Consider the following 16,271-nt stretch of genomic DNA (forward strand, 5'->3'; position numbering starts at 1 on the left):
AGAAGGTTAAGGGAAGGACAGCGAAGAGAGCATCAGAAAGAAACATACCATATAGATGAAGGATTGCCTGGGCTGTCCTGGCTCCTGTGAAAACCCAACTCAGCTTATAAATTCCCAAGTTTATCAATCTCGTGTATAATCAGTCTTTTATTTTAACAATGTAACATTAACTTTTAACCAGTATTTATCAAGCATTTATTAATGAGCCAGACGCTGAATATTTGGAGGCAAGGAAAAGGCTTATTGCACTGGAAGAATTAAACAATAAAGTTAGTCTGGCTAGAGAGAGGAAACTGATCATGTTAAAGGTTTTGGACTCCAAGGGGAATAGGTACTACATATTTGTCTCCAGGCAGAGAACGTAGGAGGTACTAGCCATAAGGGCCATTTCCAAGGTTGGTGCTGTCTTTCTCTCTACTCCACCATCCTAAGCGTATTGTTATTTCTCCTTGGGTTTTGGCTCACATAGTTACAAGGAGGCTACAAAGACCACCAAGTCAACGCCTTTCTCTTCTTGTGTGTCCCATTAACAGTGAGGAAAACTTTCCTAGGAGTCCCGTGTATGGTAGACAGCGACACCTGACAGCAATTACTTAAGCATACCCTGAGAATGATGCTGTGTGGCAAACACACCTGAATGTGTATTTGGACTTCCGAGGAACTGGGAGTGGCAAACCTGGAGATTACTTTCTCATCTATGAGGAACATCTGAGCCCCCGCCCAGTCCTATGGATCAAGACCCTTTGAGGTCAATGAAGGTTGCCAGCTGGAGGTTGTTAGGGGAAGGGTGCTAAGTGAAAATGCTCTATAAACTGCATGCTTTTTACAAGCGGCAACGGTTCTCCGGCCCAGCCTACCATCACTAGAACATGTGGTCCTCCTGTCCAGCCTGCTGCCACTGGACCGCTCTGTATGTAAGTTTCCCACTAACAACACTCTGTCTTGTTTACTGGCTCTGGGTCTTTGCTTTGGCCTTTTGAACCTGGTGCCATCCCTACTGAAGTTAATAGGGGTCTGAATGACATTCCCCAACATACAATCCCTTATATTGGCCAGAATTGCATTGCATGCATATGACTAAACCAGTCACTAGCAAGGGGAATGAGATCACCAGGATTAGTTTAGAACAGTGGTTCACAATGTGAGATCCCTTGATCAGCAACAGCATGAACTGGAACTTGTTAAAAAGGCAAATTCTCTTGCCTGACTCACTGAATCCAGGGGAAGGATTCTGCAATCTTTTTCTTTTCTTTCTTTCTTTTTTTTTTTTTTTAAACAAGTCCTTCAGGTAATTCCATTGATTGAGCAATCAGGACTTACACCTGACCTGGGGTTGGCTCCAACTTACTCAGGTGTTTGGATACCTGAAATGAACCAGGACTCATTAGCAAAGAAAGGGGCTTTGCAGCACTGTGAAGGTTGTTCAAATTCTCAGAAGTGGCAGAGAACTTTCCCCACCCATACACTCCTCCCTTCATAACCAAGATCTCCATGGGTCCCACCCCTATAACCATATTATCAACTCCATCTCTAATGTAACACTGTCTAAACTATAAGCTTCATGAGGACTGGAATCCCATCTGCTTTGCTCACCATCCTACCCAACCGTTACCCAGCACTGTGCTAGCACACAGTAGCCAACCCCAAACTTTTATAAATTAATGGTTTGTTCCTTCTACAAATACTGCACTCAAATGTCCCATTTTTATGTGGTAGTGGAGGGGAATAATTCAAGAAGCAGATTCTGAAAATGCACACTAAGTCTTGTCCATCATTTAGAGCTGTGGCTAACATCTGAACTCTGGTTATTGAAGCTTTCTCCTTGAACAGGGGCTTTTCCTTAGGAAACAGACCTCCTTAACTCACTCTTCAGCATGTTCTTTCTCCTTTTTCCCAGAAGGAATGATTAAGCTTCAAAATAATTCAGTTTGAAGAATCTGAAGATCTAAGTCACTAGTTCAATTGCAGGTTACACAGATAATGGTAGATTTGGCTCGAATCTAGTGCAATGTAGACACGAGGAGGTCTCGTGCTGGGTCCAGACAGCCTCCTGTTAAATCGTAGCTCCATCTCTTTCTAATAGTGTGACTTACGGAAAGTTAACTAACTTTTTAAGTCTCAGTTTTCTTGTCATTAAAATGAGCTAATACCAGTTCTTATTTCATGGAGGCTTAAGGTACTCTGTGGACAACACTCAGCATATTTGGAGAACAAAGTAGGTAAGCAAATGCTTTTCTAAAATACACAACAGCTTGGGAAAATGTTTGAGAATGCTTAACCATTAGTATCCCTTCTTCACAGTGATAAGGCACCATCACTTATGGCTGTCTAGCAAATGAGAGAGTTTCATGAATGGTAACTATTACTACCCAATGAACTTTGGAAGTGAAGCCACACCTGTCCCATGCAGAGTGATATGGTGGAAAGAGTTGAGACGTTAACCACAGCTCCAAATGATGGACAGCAGTTACTGTGCAGAAAGTACACGCTGAAGGGTGAGTTAAGGAGGCCTAGTTCCAAATGTTAATAGCCTTGATCTGTGACTGAGCCAGGTCTTGTGGCTCTAAATCCAGTGTTCCTGTGGATGCATATCAAGTGTTCCTGTGGGGCACTGGATTTAGAGCCACAAGACCTCGCTCAGTCACAGATCAAGGCCCCACTCACCAACCTCACAGGTCTATCACTGAGGCCAGATGACATGCAGCAGGTGTGGAGGCTCCTTCACACACCCTCACACCCCTTGGTACAACCTGTCCCTCATCCTCTGCTCAGGCTCCTCTGCCCAAACATGCAAGTCCCTGATGCATCCTCCAAGGCTGCTTCTCACCCTACTTTCTCCCTAGCCAATCACATTCACTCTGGCTTTGAATGCTATCTGTCAACAAATCCAAATTATCCTTAAGATTCAGTTTGCTACCTAATGCCCTGTAACAAATCCCTTCTGCTTAAACCAGCTAGCATGTGATCTATTGCTCATGGCAAAGGTCCCTGATGAACATGCCAATCACTCTGCCATTCAGCTCTTTAAAATCTTCACATCTGTCATACTTGCATGGCATTAAAACAATTTTAAAACTCAGAATAAAGGACTTGCCTATTTATTCTTCCTCATTTCTTGGCACTTTTTATATCTTACTGTGTATGTTCAATCTATGCCATGTTTTATAGAAATGGTATCATACTCTATATTAACATTCTACAACGTATTTTTAATTCTTCCTATGTTTTTGAAATGTGTCCATGTTGACACTCATAGACCTACTTCATTCATTTTAGCATTTTACTAAGTAATTTATCCCTCTGCTACTAGTAGGTATTCAGTTTCCTTCTTTTTTTTTTTTTTTTTTTTGAGACGGAGTCTCGCTCTGTCGCCCAGGCTGGAGTGCAGTGGCCGGATCTCAGCTCACTGCAAGCTCCACCTCGCGGGTTTACGCCATTCTCCTGCCTCAGCCTCCCGAGTAGCTGGGACTACAGGCGCCCGCCACGTCGCCCGGCTAGTTTTTTGTATTTTTTAGTAGAGACAGGGTTTCACTGGGTTAGCCAGGATGGTCTCAATCTCCTGACCTCGTGATCCGCCCGTCTCAGCCTCCCAAAGTGCGGGGATTACAGGCTTGAGCCACCGCACCTGGCCAGTTTCCTTCTTTTCTATTGAAAACAGCATTTCCATGAATGTTTTTGTTAAAGTCTGCATGAGCCAGGTTGGAACTGCTAGACCGTGAGGGATGCATATCAAGAGCTTTGCTAGATGCTCCCCAAAGTGACTGTGCCAATTTATACTCTCTCTCATCAGCAGTGTTTTAGAGTTCCTGTCTCTTTGTATCCTTATGAACACTTGGCATTACCCGACTTAAATATTTTGCTACTCTGTTGGTATAAAATGACATCTTTTGGTTTTAATTTGCATTTCTTTGATTACCACTGAAGTTGAGCATCTTTTCTGGTTTAATGGCCACTTAATTGTCTCTTCTATGAACTGGCCATTCATAACTTTTACCATTTCTCTATTGAGTTTTTCTCTACATCTACTGATTTGTTGGAGTTCTTTATAAATTCCAAGCTGTTTCTTGGATCAATCATGTGCATCATATATATCTTCTCCCAATACAAAAGATCAATTGTTTTTTATAGCTTATGCTTTATGTTTCTTATCCTGACCCTTAAATCATAAAGGTATTTTTTATACTTTTTGTAAAAATATTCAAATTATGCTTTTCACATTGATGTCTGAAATTTTAGTGCAAGGTAGGAATCTATTTTTTTCCATGTGAATACCAACCTATCTTAGTGCAGCTCTGTTCAATAAATTATCTTAGTGCAATTTATTGAACAGAGCTGTGCTATCCAATACTGTAACTACTAGTCACATGTAAGCTTTTGGGCACTTGAAATGTGACTTGTCCAAATCCAGATGTACTGTGTGTATAATACACACTGGACTTTTTTTTTTTTTTGTGGGGGACAGAGTTGTGGCTCATGCCTATAATCCCAACACTTTGGAAGGCCAAGGCAGGTGGATCACCTGAGGTCGGGAGTTCGAGACCAGCCTGACCAACATGAGAAATTCCATCTACTAAAAATACAAAATTAGCTAGGTGTGGTGGCACATGCCTGTAATCCCAGCTACTCAGGAGGCTGAGGCAGGAGAATCACTTGAACGTGGGAGGTGGACGTTGTGGTGAGCTGAGATCGTGCCATTGCACTCCAGCCTGGGCAATAATAAGAGGAATACATGCTGAGACTCGGTACAGAATATGTCAATAATTTAATACTGATTACAAGTTTAAATGATATTCTGGATATTTGGTGTTAAAATATATTACTAAAATTTATTTCACCTGTTTCTTTTTACTTTTTGAAATGTGGCTACTGGAAAATTTTAAGTTACAAATGTGTAGAAATACAAATACATTGTATTTCTATTGCACAGCTCTAGAATAGACCATCCTTTCTCCCAAAGGGAGAGGGGTCTCCCAATTTGTCATAATGGAATTTCTTTAATTGCACAGGTCTGTTTCTGGACTCTCTTTTCTGATCCGTTAGTCATTTTATCTAGCTCTGTACCAATGCCACACTATCTTTTAATTTGTATTACTTTATAATAAGTATTAAGATCTTATTCCCTTTCTTGTTCCTTTTCTTCAAAATTGTCTCCTTACGTTTCACTCTCACATATGAATTCTAAGGCCACCTAGTCTAGTCTTTCCTATCATCACATCCGAACAGAACCTACTAGGATTTTGATAAGAATGGCATTTGATTTCTATTTTTAGAAAGAATAGACATCTCCCTTCATAAATATAATACAGCTCTCCTTTAATTTGGGTATTTGTACCCTTCAATAAGGTTTTTATAATTTTCTACACAAAGTGTATGCCCATATTTTATAATATTTATTCCTAGATATTTTATAGTTTCTGTTGCTATTGTGAATAGATTGTTTCTCATATACTTTATAATGGGTTATTACAAATATTAGGAACACTGCTTATTTATGTAAGTCTTATCTCTCAAGCTTGCTGAACTCTATTAGTTCTAAATAATCTTCTTGGGCTTTTTGTATAATCATATTGCCTGCAAATATGGACAACTTTGTCCCTTTCTAATTCTCATACTTGCTAAATATTTTCTTTTTAACTAACCCATGCTAATTGTACATATTTATGGGGTACATAGTGATGTTTCAATATATACAAAATATAGCGATCGACAGACCCACAGCTAGTATCACACTGAATGGGGAAAAACTAAAAGCCTTTCCTCTAAGATCTGGAACACAACAAGGATGCTCACTGTCACCACTGTTATTCAACCTAGTACTAGAAGTCCTAGCTAGAGCAATCAAATGAGAAGGAAATAAAGGGCATCCAAATTGAAAAGGAAGATGTCAAATTATCTTTATTTGTTGATGATATGATCTTATATTTGGAAAAACCTAAAGACTCCATAAGAAATCTATTAGAACTGATAAATTCAGTAAAGTTGACAACAGCTAATATTTGGAAGCAACCTAATTGCCCATCAACAGATGAATTGATAAAGAAAATGTGGTACATGCACACAGTGGAATATTATTCAGCCATAAAAAAGAATGAGATCCAGTCATTTGCAACAATATGGATGGAACTGAAGATCATCGTTTTAAGTAAAATAAGCAAGGCACAGAAAGACAAACCACATGTTCTCACTTTTTTGTGGGATCTAAAAATCAAATCAATTGAACTCGTGAACACAGAGAGTAGAAGGATGGTTACCAGAAGCTGGGAAGGGTACTGGGGGACTGGAGGGACAGGGATAGTTAATAGGTACCAAAAAAAGAAAGAATGAATAAGACCTGCTATTGGATAGCACAATAGCATGATTATAGTCAATAACTTAATTGTATATTTTTAAAAAAGAATGTAATTGGATTGTCTGTAACTCAAAGGATAAATACCTGAGGGGATGGATACCCCATTCTCTATGATGTGCTTATTTCACATTGCATGCCTGTATCAAAGTATCTCTTTGCTGTTGAGATGTTAGGGTTTCTTATATATTCTGGATATTAATCCCCTGTTGGATGAATAGTTTACAAATATTTTCTCCCATTTTGTAGGTTGTCTTACACTCTATTGACTGTTTCCTTTGCTGTACAGAAGCTTTTTTAATGGACATAATCCCATTTGTTTTTGTTTTTGTTGCCTGTGCTTTTGATGTCTTACTCATAAAATATTTCCCAGAACAATATCCTGAATCATTTCCCCATGTTTTCTTCTAGTAGTTTTATAGTTTTGGATCTTACACTTAGGTCTTTAATCCAGTTTGAGTTAATTTTGTATATGGCAAGAGGTGGGGGGTCTAGCTTCATTCATCTGTATATGGATATCCAGTTTTACCAGCACCATTTATTGGAGATACTACTCTTCCCTCAAGGAATGTTCTTGGCACCTTTGCCAAAAAATCAGTTTGCTATAGATATGTGCATTAATCTCTGGGTTCTGTATTCTGTTCTGTTGGTCTATGTGTCCTTTATGCCAGCACCATGCTATTTTGATTACTATAGCTTTGTAGTATATTTTTAAGTCTGGTAGTGTGAGGTAGTATATTTTTAAGTCTGGTAGTGTGTGACCAGCTTTGTTCTTTTTGTTCAGAATTACTTTAGCTATTCCCCAAATAAAAGATCTAGACTAACTGAATGGATTAAAAAACAAGACCCAAATATATGCTGCCTATAAGAAATATACCTGTAAAGACACACATAGACTGAAAGTGAAGGGATGGGAAAATATATTATACACAAACAGAAACCAAAAGCGAGCAGGAGTAGCTATACTTAGACAAAATAGACTTTAAGCCAAAAGCTATTTAAAAAGCAAAAACGGACATATATAATAATAAAGGGATCAATTCAGCAAGAAATATAACAATTGAAAGTATATATACACCCAATACTGGAGCACCCATGCATATAAAGCAAATATTATTAGATTTAAAAGGAGAGAAAGACCCCAATATAATAATAGTTGGGGACTTCAACACCCCACTCTCAGCATTGGACAGATAAGCTAGGCAGAAAATTGGCAAAGAAACATCGGAATTAAACTACACCACAGAACAAATGGACCTAAGAACATTCCATCCAACAGCTGCAGAATACACATTCCTTTTATCAGCACATGAAACATTCTGTAGGACTGACCACATGTTAGGACACAAAAGAAGTCTCAATAAATTTTTAAAAGTTGAAATCATATCAAATATCTGATGACAACAGAATAAAATTAGAAATCACTAACGAGAAACATTTGAAACTATACAAACAAGTGAAAATTAAACATGCTCCTGAGCAACCAATGGGTTAAGAAATTGGGAAGGAAATTTAAAAATTTCTTGAAACAAATAGAAATACAATATACCAAAACCTATGGTACACAGCAAAAGCAGTATTAAGAGGCAAGTTTATAGCAATAAATAACTACATCAAAAAAGTAGAAATACTTCAAATAAATAATCTAATTACACATCTCAAGGAACTAGAAAACAAGAACAAAGCAAACCCAAAATTAGTAGAAGAACTAATAATGATCAGAGGAGAAATAAATAGCACTGAGACTAAAAAAATGCAAAAGATCAATGAAACAAAAAGTTGATTTCCTAAAAAGATAAATGAAATCAACAAACTATTAGCTAGACTAACAAAGAAAAAAGAAGACACAAATAAATGAATCAGAGATGAAAAAGGAGATGTCACAATGGATACCACAGAAATACAAAGCATCATTGGAGATGATTATGAACAACTATATACCAATAAATTTGAAAAGCGAGAAGAAATGGAAAAAATCCTAGACAATACAACCTACAAAGAGTGAACCAAGAAGAAACAGAAAACCTGAACAGACCAATAGCAAGTAATGGGATTGAATTAGTAATAAAAAGTATCCCAACAAATAGAAGCCCAGGACCACATGACTTCACTGCTGAATTCTACCAAGATTTTTAAAAAGAATAAAAAATCTTCTCAAACTGTTCCAAAAAAGTTGAAGAGGAGGGAAGTCTCCCTTTCTATAAGACCAGCATAACCACGATAACAAAGCCAGACAAGGACACAACAAAAAATTTATAGGCCAATATCCCTGGTGAGCATAGATGCAAAAATCTTCAATGAAATACTAGCAAACAGAATCCAACAACACATCAAAAAGATAATATATCATGATCAAGTGGGATTTATCCTAGGGATGCAAGGATGGTTCAACATACACAAATTAATAAATATGTTACATCACATCAACAGAAAAGACAAAAACCATATGATCATCTCAATAAATGCAGAAAAAGCATCTGATAAAATTCGACATTCCTTCATGATGAAAACTCTCAATAAAAAGGAAGTACTTCAACACAATTAAGGTCATAGATGACAGATTTATAGCTAACAACATACTCAGCGAGGGAAAGTGGAAAGCTTTTTCTCTAAGACCTGAAACAAGGCAAGATGCCCATTCTCACCCACTTATTCAATACAGTACTGGCAGTCCTACCCAGAGCCATGGGCTCTTTGAAAGAAAAGGCATAAGAACTGGAGTGGAGGAAGTCAAAATGTGTCTGTGGATGACATGATTTTGTACACTGAAAAACCTAAACACTCTACCAAAAATCTCTTAGAACTGATAAGTAAATTCAGTAATGTTGCAGGATACAAATTAACTTACAAAAATCAGTAGCCTTTCCATACACAAAAGACAAACTAGCTAAAAAAGAAATCAAGAAGAAAATTCCAGTTATGATAGTTACAAAAAAGTAAAATACATAGAAATAAATTTAACCAAGAAGGGAGAAGACCTCTACAAGGAAAGATACAAAACACTGATGAAATAAATCCAAGAGGATACAAACAAATGGAAATACATCTCATGCTCATGAATCAGAATAATTAATATTGTTAAAATGACCACACAACTCAAAGCAATCTACAGATTCTATGCATTCCCTATCAGAATATCAGTGACATTCTTCAAAGAAATAAAAAAAATCCTAAAATTCATATGGAACCAATTCTCATAATTTTTATTTCTTCTCTTCTTAATATAGTGGCTAGGACTGCTAGAGATGAAAGCAGTCGTCCTCACCTTGTTTCTTATTTTAACGAGAATATAGCTAAAGTTTCACCATTAAACGTGATGTTTGTTGTAATTTCTACACTAATGATTCTCAAACTTGGTGTATGTCAGAATCACTTCAAGAACTCAAAAGAACACAGATGCCAAGTTTGTTTAAAAAAGAAAGGGCCTGGACCTTTGTATTTTTACCAGGCTTCTCAGGTGATTCTGTTACCCATCAAAGAAAGTTCCCTTCTAGTTCTAAAGAAATAATCTTTTTAAAAAAGCACACATGGGTGGTGTTTTATTAAATGCTTTTTTTCTGAAACCTCTTAAGATGATCTTTAGGTCCTGTTTTCTCTTTTACCCTGTTAAGCTGGTATGTTACATAAACAGATTTCTTAACATTAAGCCACCATTGTGCTCCCAGGAAATTTTTAACCTGGTCATATGTAGTATGTTTTTTTTTAATATGGTGCTTTAATATAATATCTAGTGTGTTCTTCCTTTCCCTTCCTATCTTCCTTTCTTTCATTTTTTAGAATTTACATCAAGCTTCACATGTGAAAGCGGCTTATAACCGTCTTTGAATAGCACCTATTACATTTTTTGTCTCATAAGAGTCGTGTAGCTTTCTCTATTATTGTTCTTTTCTCTGAAAGAGCCTGAATAAAATTGGTAAATTAGTATTAGGTTCAGCTGGAAATGGCAGACAAACCCAAACTGCAATAAACAAAATGGAAGTTGACGTCTTGCTCATATCAAATCCAGGTGGGTGGTGTTGGTCTGACATGGCAGCTGCATACTCATCAGGGACGCAGGCTCCTTCTGTCTGCTTGTTTGTTGCCATGGAGATCTCCCACCTGTGGTTCCCTCACACGGCACTGCCTTCTCCTACAGGCTTCATGAAACTGTCTTCACAACCCTGGCTTCCAAAAAACATGACCCTTGCCTACCAACCCCAACATCTTTCTCTGCTAGAATTGCTGGACCTAGATTGGGTCCCTTTCACATCTAAGCAATCACCAGATTCCACTCGGCCCACAGTAATGAATACATCTCTACCACACCATTGGTAAAGGGCAGCTCACTCCACTGCAGCCTCTTTATTCAACCTACTAGCCATTGGGTACCCCGTTACCTTTAACCCTCTGGGCATGAGTCAGGTATCTCTGATTCCTTCCCTTCTCTTGCACACTATATGCAAAGCATCAGCAAAGCTTATTGGCTTTACTTCAGAATATCTTCACAAACTTACGACTTGCCCCATCTCCACTCCCACTACTCTGGTCCAAGTCACCACTGTCTCTCACTGGACATCTGTAACAGCCTCCTAACTCAGCTTCTTGCTTCTGCCCTTGCCTCTCTCCAACCCCCCATCCCAACCCTAAGAGTCTATCCCAGCTCAGTGAGTAGAGTAGAGGGATCCTGTTAAAAGCTATTGTAAATGTCACCGCTATGCCTAAAACCCTCCACTGGTTTCCCATCTTACTCAGAATAAAAGTCAATGTCTTTACAGTGGATGCCCCAGGCCTATGTACATGACTTCTTTAGATCTCCATAAATTCCCCCACCTCCTCTCATACTATTATGGCCTTGGCTAACTGTATTTCAGACTTGCTCAGGCCCTTCTGCTGTTCCTTCAACATGTGAGGCACATTCGAGTCCTGGGGGATTTGGCCATTGCTCTTCCTTCTGCCTGGAACGCTCTTTCACCATTTATCTGAGTGGCTACTTCTCTTTCCCTCTTCAGGCCTTTGGAACTAAAGCTTGGACACACAGCAACATGCATCACCCACTAGAACTCACAGTGAGAGGGATCAGCAAAAACAGGGTCTCCCTCTCTGCATACCCAGTAGAGACGCATCCTAGGCAGAGGCCCAGATGGATACACCATTGGAGTTGGCTGCAGGACATGGAACTCCCCTGGGTCGCTCTCCTTTTTATAAGGCAAAGGTGAGAGTGGCTTTGCAGGACAGAAATAAATATTTTAGACCCAGGTGCCAAGTATTCCAAGCTTGGGTGCCACATGCTTAAGGAAAGTTCTATAAAATGCCAGCCTGCCCAGCACTTGGAATTCTTAGAGGCTCCTGATCCAGTGAGAAGCTGAGTCTAAGCACAGTCCCTCCCAATATGAGAAAGAGAGGGAGCCCTGGAGTCATCACTAGACAATTCTGTTTATTCCACTGGGAGTTGTCTGGGTTTTTTTTTTTTTTTAATTTCTTCTTTTGAAATAATTCAAACTTGGAAAAATAGTCCATAGTAACCTTCACCCTGCTTCCCCAGTGGTGACATTTTGCATAATTATAGTACATTATCAACACTAGGAAACTGACCAGTTCACAAGACTACAGACCTTACTCAGTTTTCACAAGGCCTTAAACCTATACCCACATGTTTGTGTGTGTCTGTGTGTGTGTGGTTTTATGCAATTTCATCAAATGTATAGATTTATTCATCCACCACCACAATCAAGATATAATCTGTCCAGGCATTCTGGCTCACACCTCCAATCTCAGTGCTTTAGGAGGAGGCGAAGGCAGGAGGATCACTTGAGCCCAGGAGTTAGAGACCAGCCTGGGCAACAGCAAGACCTCATCTCTAAAACAAAAAAAAAAGTCAGACATGGTAGTGCACACCTGTAGTCCCAGCTACTCAGGGGGCTGAGGTGGGAGGATCACTTGAGTCCAGGAGTTTGATGATGCAGTGAGCTATGATTGCACCACCGCACTTTAGTCTCAATGTGGCATTGATTATCACAGGTGAGTGGATCGCTGGGGTCATGAGCCATGATTCAAGAAGCATGGGGTCGCCAAAGGTCAGCCTCAGGGCCATGAGTGTTTCCTCATGGAAGCAACCTGAATCCCGACCAGAGGTGGGTTTTCTAGGAGGGATGCTCCTAGGAAATCTGGATCTTATGCATCTAAAATCTATCACCATAACAACACTCCTTCCTGCTCCCTCTTTGTATTCATATCCACCCACTACTGTGCTCCCCATCCCTGTCCCCTAGCAACCACTAACATCTGTTCTCCAGATCTACAACTTTGTCATTTTGAGAATGTTATATAAACAGATTCAAACACTATGAAACCTCTTGAGATTGGCTCTTTTTCACTCAGCATCATTTTCTGGAGATTCAGTCAAGCTGTGGCTTGCATCTGGAGTTTGTTCCTTTTTTATTGCTGAGACGTACTTTCCAGGATGGCAATACCACAGTTTGTTTTGTCATCCCTTCACTGACGGACATCTGGATTGTTTCCAGTTTGGGGTTATAATGAATAAAGGGACTATGAACATTCATGTACAGGTTTGTGTGTGCATCTCTGTATCAGTCTGTTCTCATACTGCTATAAAGAAATACCTGAGATTGGGTAATTTATTAAGAAAAGAGGTTTAATTGGCTCACGGTTCCACAAGCTGTACAGAAAGCACGGCTGGGGAAGGCCTCAGGAAACTTACAATCATGGCAGAAGGCAAAGGGGAAACAGGCACGTCTTACTCGGCCAGGGGAGGAGGTGGAGAAAGGAGGAGAGGTGCTACACACTTTTAAAAAGCCAGATCTTTTCCTCCTCCGTTCCAAGATGGCTGAATAGGAACAGCTCTGGACTGCAGCTCCCGACTGCAGCTTCCAGCATGATCAACACAGAAGACGGTGATTTCTGCATTTCCAACGGAGGCAACTGGTTCTCACTGGGATTGGTTGGACAGTGGGTGCAGCCCACGAAAGGTGAGCCAAAGCAGGGTGGGGCATCACCTCACCAGGGAAAGGCAAGGGTTCGGGGGATTTCCCTCTCCTAGCCAAGGGAAGCTGTGACAGACTGTACCTGGAAAATTGGGACATTCATGCTCAAATACTGCACTTTTCCAGTGGTCTTAGCAAATGGCACACCAGGAGATAATACCCTGCGCCTGGCTTGGCAGTTCCCACACCCATGGAACCTTGCTCACTGTTAGCACAGCAGTCTGAGATCGACCTGCCAGGCAGCACCCTGGCAGGGGGACAGGCGTCCACCATTGCAGAGGCTTGAGGAGGTAAACAAAGCAACTGGGGAAGCTCCACCTGGGTGGAGCCCACTGCAGCTCTGCAAGGCCTGCCGCCTCTATAGACCCAACCTCTGGGGGCAGGGCATAGCTGAACAAAAGGCAGCAGAAACTTCTACAGACTTAAACATCCCTGTCTGACAGCTCTGAAGAGAGCAGTGGTTATCCCAGCATGGCATTTGAGCAGACCTGCAGCTGAGGGACCTGATTCTTAGAAGGAAAACTAACAAACAGAAAGGAATAGCATCAACATCAACAAAAAGGACATCCACGCCAAAACCCCATCGGTAGGTCACCAGCATCAAAGACCAAAGGTAGATAAAACCACGAAGATGAGAGAAACCAGAGCAGAAAAGCTGAAAATTCTAAAAACCAGAGCGCCTCTTCTCCAAAGGATCTCAGCTCCTCACCAGCAATGGAACAAAGCTGGACAAAGAGTGACTTTGATGAGCTGACAGAAGTAGGCTTCAGAAGGTCGGTAATAACAAACTTCTCCGAGCTAAAGAAGGATGTTCAAACCCATCGGAAGGAAGCTAAAAACCTTGAAAAAAAAGATTAGACGAATGGCTACCTAGAATAAACACTGTAGAGAAGACCTTAAATGACCTGATGGAGCTGAAAACCATGGCACAAGAACTACATGACACATGCACAAGCTTCAATAGCCTATTCCATCAAGTGGAAGAAAGGGTATCAGTGACTGAAGATCAAATTAATGAAATAAAGCAAGAGGAGAAGTTTAGAGAAAACAGAGTAAAAAGAAACGAACAAAGCCTCCAAGAAATATGGGACTAGGTGAAAAGACCAAATCTATGTTTGATTGGTGTACCTGAAAGTGATGGGGAGAATGGAGCCAAGTTGGAAAACACTCTTCAGGATATTATCCAGGAGAACTTCCCAACCTAGCAAGGCAGGCCAACATTCAAACTCAGAAAATACAGAGAACACCACAAAGATACGCCTCGAGAAGAGCAACCTCAATACACGTAACCATCAGATTCACCAAGGTTGAAATGAAGGAAAACATGTTAAGGGTGGCCAGAAAGAAAGGTCTCATTGCCCACAAAGAGAAGCCCATCAGACTAACAGCAGATCTCTCGGTAGGAACTCTACAAGCAAGAAGAGAGTGGGGGCCAATATTCAACATTCTTAAAGAAAAGAATTTTAAACCCAGAATTTCATATCCAGCCAAACTAAGTTTCATTAGTGAAGGAGAAATAAAATCCTTTACAGACAAGCAAATGCTGAGAGATTTTGTCACCACCAGGCCTGCCTTACAAGAGCTTCTGAAGGAAGCACTAAACATGGAAAGTAACAATCAGTACCAGCCACTGCAAAAACATGCCACATTGTAAAGACCATCAATGCTAGGAAGAAACTGCATCAACTAATGGGCAAAATAACCAGCTAACATCAAAATGACAGGATCAAATTCACACATAACAATATTAACCTTAAATGTAAATGGATTAAATGCCCCAATTAAAAGACACATACTGGCGAATTGGATAAAGAGTCAAGACCCATCAGTCTGCTGTATTCAGGAGACATATCTCACATGCAGAGACACACATAGGCTCAAAATAAAGGGATGGAAGATCTACCAAGCAAATGGAAAGCAAAAAAGAAGCAGGAGTTGCAATCCTAGTCTCTGATAAAACAGATTTTAAACCAACAAAAATCAAAAGAGACAAAGAAGGCCATTACATAATGGTAAAGGTATCAATTCAACAAGAAGAGCTAACTATCCTAAATATATATGCACCCAATACAGGAGCACCCAGATTCATAAAGCAAGTCCTTAGAGACCTACAAAGAGACTTAGACTCCCACACAATAATAATGGGAGACTTCAACACATTGTCGATATTAGACAGATCAATGAGGTTCCAGGACTTGAACTCAGCTCTGCACCAAGTGGACCTAATAGATATTTACAGAACTCTCTACCCCAAATCAACACAATATACATTCTTCTCAGCACCACATCGCACTTATTCCAAAATTGACCACATAGTTGGAAGTAAAGCACTCCTGAGCAAATGTAAAAGAACAGAAATCATAACAAACTGTCTCTCAGACCACAGTGCAATCAAACTAGAACTCAGGATTAAGAAACTCACTCAAAACCACACAACTACATGGAAACTGAACAACCTGCTCCTGAATGACTACTGGGTAAATAACGAAATGAAGGCAGAAATAAAGATGTTCTTTGAAACCAGTGAGAACAAAGACACGACGTACCAGAATCTCTGGGACACATTTAAAGCAGTGTGTACAGGGAAATTTATAGCACTAAATGCCCACAACAGAAAGCAGGAAAGATCTAAATTTGACATCCTAACATCACAATTAAAAGAACTAGAGAAGCAAGGGCAAACAAATTCGAAAGCTAGCAGAAGGCAAGAAACTAAGATCAGAGCAGAACCAAAGGAGATATAGACACAAAAAACCCTTCAAAAAAATCAATGAATCCAGGAGGTGGTTTTTTGAAAAGATCAACAAAATTGATAGACCGCTAGCAAAACTAATAAAGAAGAAAAAAGAGAAGAATCAAATAGACACAATAAAAAAAATGATAAAGGGTATATCACCACCGATCCCACAGAAATACAAACTACCATCAAAGAATACTATAAACAC

The sequence above is a fragment of the Rhinopithecus roxellana genome, chromosome 6 (assembly GCF_007565055.1).
Source record: "Rhinopithecus roxellana isolate Shanxi Qingling chromosome 6, ASM756505v1, whole genome shotgun sequence".
Lineage (NCBI taxonomy): Eukaryota > Metazoa > Chordata > Mammalia > Primates > Cercopithecidae > Rhinopithecus > Rhinopithecus roxellana.